Source organism: Eptatretus burgeri, chromosome 11, assembly GCF_056783735.1.
Source record: "Eptatretus burgeri isolate ZD-2024b chromosome 11, Ebu_testis_v1, whole genome shotgun sequence".
In the NCBI taxonomy this organism is placed as follows: Eukaryota; Metazoa; Chordata; class Myxini; order Myxiniformes; family Myxinidae; genus Eptatretus; species Eptatretus burgeri.
Genome location: NC_140971.1, coordinates 77996315 through 78002528, shown reverse-complemented (window position 1 = coordinate 78002528; position 6214 = coordinate 77996315).

Here is a 6214-nt window from a genome sequence, read left to right as displayed (position 1 = left end):
CTCTTCTCAGAAACTGCTCAACTCCGTCCTCTTCTCAGAAACTGCTCAACTCCTTCCTCTTCTCAGAAACTGCTCAACTCCGTCCTCTTCTCAGAAACTGCTCAACTCCTTCCTCTTCTCAGAAACTGCTCAACTCCGTCCAACTGCTCAACTCCTTCCTCTTCTCAGAAACTGCTCAACTCCGTCCAACTGCTCAACTCCTTCCTCTTCTCAGAAACTGCTCAACTCCGTCCAACTGCTCAACTCCTTCCTCTTCTCAGAAACTGCTCAACTCCGTCCAACTGCTCAACTCCTTCCTCTTCTCAGAAACTGCTCAACTCCGTCCAACTGCTCAACTCCTTCCTCTTCTCAGAAACTGCTCAACTCCGTCCAACTGCTCAACTCCTTCCTCTTCTCAGAAACTGCTCAACTCCGTCCAACTGCTCAACTCCGTCCAACTGCTCAACTCCGTCCAACTGCTCAACTCCGTCCAACTGCTCAACTCCGTCCAACTGCTCAACTCCGTCCAACTGCTCAACTCCGTCCAACTGCTCAACTCCGTCCAACTGCTCAACTCAACTCTCTCTCTACTGCCGCTGCCACACCTCTCCAACTCCCCCCAACTGCCTCGATTCGCTCCGCGCTCGGTGCTTTATAGTCTGACAGGAGAAATCATATGCATATTTTTGGATCAGGAATCGCTCGGGGGCGGAGCCACGCTCCCCATTGGACAGAGGAAAAGTGGGCATGAATGATTCTTGATCCGCGAATCTGCATATAGCGATTATACTCCGACGCACCTGGAGGCGGGGCCAAACCGCCCCACGCTCGCTGATAGGACGGAACAGAAGTGGGCGTGAATCGTTCTTGATCCGATTTCTCGGAAAGGCTGGTGTTTTTGCACCCGCTGCTCGGTGCGCGCCCTGTACGAGTCCAGGATCGGTGCCCACAAGCGGCGCGGGAATGGCGGTGATGCGATGGTTGCGAGAGCGAGATGTGACGGCAATGGTCGTGGCTGTTGGCGTTGTTGCTGTTGTGAAGCGGCGTTGCGGTTGGTGGTTGTTGTGTGATGGCTGTTGAGACGTGGTTGGTGGTGGCTGTGGTGGTAGTAATGGCGACTGGTCCAAAATAAAGATAGTAAAAGAAAAACGGCTATCTAAAAGGGTCGCAGCCCGAATGAATGACATTTATTCCCTCTAAACAACGGGTTTGGACTAACTACACATATACTTAGAGATATCTCACCTAAGGGACCTGTATGGTGGTTTGCGAATTTCGTCAACCACAACAATATAAATGCCATCTGCATTTAAGGTATGGATGTTAAAAATCGCATTATATTTCAGAAAAAGTCAGCCTTTGTGATACCTGGAAAAATTCCTTGCTTGTATAGGCTGTCAGCTGGAGTTCCAGAAGTGGCTAGAAAATGAGTCCCGCTCCACCATCTGGGGAACTACTATTCTTTGACAGTTTTTGATTGCTGACAATGTGCCCGACCTTGTGCTAAAAGTTTGACTTCGAATTCATTACCAGCATTTTTGTGACAGGGAAAGTTGGTCGTGTGGGGCAAAAAGTGCTTATTTTAGAGCTAAATATAAGGTTTACACCTTCATAACATCTTCCTTGGGAATTTACCAGGTATGAAATTTGGAAAGCTTCGACATCTCGGGGAACTCTCGCTCCGTGAAATTTAGGGAGTCCAGGGTTGCCACATGATGCATGAGCAGAACACGAATTCACTAAATTAACCAATTTATCGGTGTCTGAGACCAACTTCATGGTCCCATAACATTGTTTTGGAAACGCTGTCAGCATCATGAGCTTCTATACTCTCAGATAGACATGAGGACTCTGTGTAAGCAGAAGCTCACAATGCTATGATTCATATGCGCTGCGTGGACACTTTGTATAATTTAATCAGATCGATTCACCCAAGTCATGGTTCCACGACTGATTTCACTCCCTCATAAAATCATGCTGGGTGAACTGCCGGCTATGAAACTTGGCTGGCTTCGAGACGTCTCAGGATACTTTGCAGATGCTAAATTAAGCAATACTTGGGTTACCACACTATGCATGAGCAGAGCATCTATTCCACTAGATTGAACTAATTAATTATCTGTGCTCAGGACCAATTTCATGCACCCATAATAATGCAGGAGCTGACAGAGATTTGTACTACATCTTCTTTTTCCTCTTTCGGCTTGCTCCCGTTAGGGGTCGCCACAGCGGATCAACCGTCTCCATTTCGCTCTATCCTCCACATCTTCCATTGCCACTCCAACCACCCGCATGTCTGCCCTCACCGTATCCATGAACCTCTTCTTTGGCCTTCCTCTTCTCCTGCCTGGCGGCTCCATCTTCAACATCCTTCTCCCGATATACTCCGCTTCCCTCCTGTGCACATGTTCAAACCATCTCAATCTCGCCTCTCTCACTTTGTCTCCAAACCGTCCTACCTGCGCTGTCCCTCTAATATACTCATTTCTAATCCTGTCCATCCTCGTCACTCCCAACGAGAATCGCAGCATCTTTAACTCTGCCACCTCCAGCTCCGCTTCCTGTCTTTTTGTTAGTGCCACCGCCTCCGAACCATACAACATAGCTGGTCTCACTACCGTCTTATATACTTTCCCCTCTGGTGTGAGGGACTTTGTAGAAATAATAATCTTTAGACCATCCTGATGAAGGATCAGTAATTCTTAAGTGACGATTTTAGTGCAAAACCCATTTAAGAACGGCCTAAAGAGGGTGCTATTTTTAGCACATTTAAAACACATCTCAAGTACATCAACGAAATGTTGGGAAAATATTCCTTTGACGTTCCTAATGCAGGATCAGTAGTTCTTAAGTGACCCCTTTGGTACAAAACCCATTTAAGAAGGGTTCAAATATCAATTCTGGTCAAATTCCTGTGAAGGAGGCAGTAAGATTGGTGTACTCAGGAACCAACATTTGCTACAGGTATTAAACTATTCGATAACTGCATGGAAGATGACGAATCACTTGTGGACCTACATGACTCATCATGTATATACTGCTGGCTTAGCATGCAAGGATGGGCTCATGCAGTGTGTAGGTGATACATGTAGATCAGCCGTGCAGCATAGTTGGTGCTGTGATTCCCATTTCATCATTCTGAATGTAGTTGTTACAGATATTTTACAACTGAGAGGTGAGTTTTATCTAGAGTTAGAGTAGTTCAGATAACATATATTAAGGACCCTAAGCCAACAACTTATTGTGGCTTGTGGTTAAATCGACGAATTGTCCACGAGGAGGGGTTTAGTATATCCCATAATTCAGCCTACAATTCATGGATCCCTGGCCCATTCTTGACTGCATCGCCACGCACTGAGGTAACATTTGTTGAAGGTGACTGTTTTCGCTTTCTTTATTATTATATACACTAATAATAATGTAAATCTTTTCTACCAGTAATACAAGAAATGGTGTCAGCGAACAGCACTACTTATGAAGATAACAGTTCTGATGAGGATAACTAGAATCTTGTAACAGACAGGCAGACTGAGTCATAATTATACCAATAATAATAACTACGAGTGAACTCATAATAGTGGACGTCTTCACAGTATAGGAATAGAACTTTGGCCTGGCTGTATGTGTATGACTTATCAGCACTTTTCATGTTTTGTCTCGTAAGATTTAGGGATACACTGATATCATTTTCAAATTTAGCATGATATGGATATGGACATCAAAAGAATTGATACATGACAAAATTTGTTTCCAAAGAGCAGTATTTTCAGTATCAAAAAAAAACTTCAAAGATATTCATGTAAGTGTTCTTCTGCAACATATAATTCAATACAAGTGTTTTACAATGGTAGCTACTTGGTGGATGCACTAAGTGTTTTACAATAGTAACTACTTAGTGGTAGCTACGTCCTCTTGCCTAAAGTAGAAAAACTGTTTATTTTTTCATTTTTCACGATGCTCGTTCCATAGGCACTGAATGTGTCGAAAATGACAAGGTCCAAATACTTTTACTGATCACTCGTGCTCCTCCCATGTATCAGTGCCATATCTACATGTCACACTTGATTTTGCTATTGAAATAAAAGTAATTGATAGAAAAGTTAAAATTGTTAGTTTCTTTGTTCTTCTATTCTATCAGATTCAAATTTCAATGCATTCTATATGTTTTAAATCTTTCATGTCTTAAAAGTATTGATGGTCTTATGTTAGCAGAGAACATAAATTGGATTTTAACTATAATTTATCAGAATTTGCCTTAATTCAGAATGTAATGAAAAGCTTTATGTCTGATGGAATTTTACACGTCACTGGTTTAGTTGTGAATACATGTATCCGATATGATTAACTGACTGATTGATTAGATTTCAACGCCGTACTTAGCATTATTTCAGCAATATCAGGCAACGTATTCAAAATAATCCAGTAATACTGTCACAACCATGAAAGTAACAATGTTCTGCTATATTGGAAAACCAATATTCCTCGAGACTAAGTGCTCAGACATGTGGTAACTCGAGCATGCTGCCCCAGAGCCAGAGGGCGACTCGGTAAGAAATATCCTTTGTTTCACCTGCTTTGTATTGATCTTAATATCACGAAAACAGGTATTTGCATCTGACACCTTCTTAAATGGGTTTTGCACCAAAATTATCACTTAAGAACTCGTGATCCTTTTATTATGAAGGTCAAAATAATATTTCCACAACGTTTCGTTGCAGTACTTGAGATGTGTTTTAAATGTGCTAAAAATAGCACCCTCTTTAGGCCGTTCTTAAATCGGTTTTGCACCAAAATCCTCACTTAAGAATTACTGATCCTTCATCAAGATGGTCCAAAGATTATTTCTACAAAGTTTCAATAATGTACTCAAAATGTGATTTAAACGTGACAGTGGCGCACCCTTTCGGCCGTTCTTAAATGTGTTTTGCACCAAATCAGTCACTTAAGAATTACATATTGGTAATCACAGTGCCAAAATTAAACTCTTGGCAGCAGTGTGATTCATGTACTCAAAATGTAATTTAAACGGATTTTTGCAGCTACTTTAAGCAGCGCCCCCTACGTAATTCACCAATTGGAAAACTTAAGAATGCCCATTCGGAGGTCCCATCCCACCATGTAATGACTTTAGCTCTCAAACCTTTTTTACTCGTGATGTAGTACAAATCTCTGTTGGCTCCCGGACTACAATATAGTCATGAACGCACTTGAGGGATCGAAACTTGCTTTTAAAAGTCCACAATCGATTACATCCCATGTACATGAACTTTTAGGTGATAATGATAGAGAGAGTGTGAGAGTGTGAGAGTGTGAGAGTGTGAGAGTGTGAGAGTGTGAGAGTGTGAGAGTGTGAGAGTGTGTGTGAGAGAGAGAGAGAGAGAGAGAGAGAGAGAGAGAGAGAGAGAGAGAGAGAGAGAGAGAGAGAGAGAGAGAGAGAGAGAGAGAGAGAGAGAGAGAGAGAGAGAGAGAGAGAGAGAGAGAGAGAGAGAGAGAGAGAGAGAGAGAGAGAGAGAGAGAGAGAGAGAGAGAGAGAGAGAGAGAGAGAGAGAGAGAGAGAGAGAGAGAGAGAGAGAGAGAGAGAGGCCCTACTGGAAGAGATACTTTCATGAAGGACTCAAATACTCAGAAAGAATAATACCGAAACAAGATATTTCGAGAAAAGAGTGTCACACAGAACAAATCAGGATCAAATAGTCTGGCATTTAAGGACATGGTAGCATATCCTCACAGCATCTCAAAACATTAAAAAAGAACACAACACCCCCATTGTAAAATAGTGTTTTCCTAAATAGTACTTGTTTCAGGAAAATCGGGACCAAAATGGTTAAGTCGAATACAGCGAATGACATGCTGATCGATACAGGTGATACATTAGTTGAGCAATATGTATAAATTTCAGAGAATCAAGAGCAAAATGCACATATCAAAAAGAGCAAATGACATGGAAATGATCATTCTAAAGAACGACACAGAGAGGAAACTTCAGCTTGAAACCACACAGAAAGGATTAAACAAGCGAGAAACTGGAAAGTCACTAAGTAACATGGTAGTCCTCTGCCTCAAATATATCCGAGTCATTCATGAGCCAGGTGCTGTTGAGGAATCTCCACACAGTTCTTGCAATCCTTACATCTGCAAAAATCCGTGTAAGATAATCCACTCTACTCTCGTAGCCAGCGTGCGGCTCTCAATGGAAGCCTCTCATCCCTATAAAGGTTGAGGTTCCTGTGGGAGC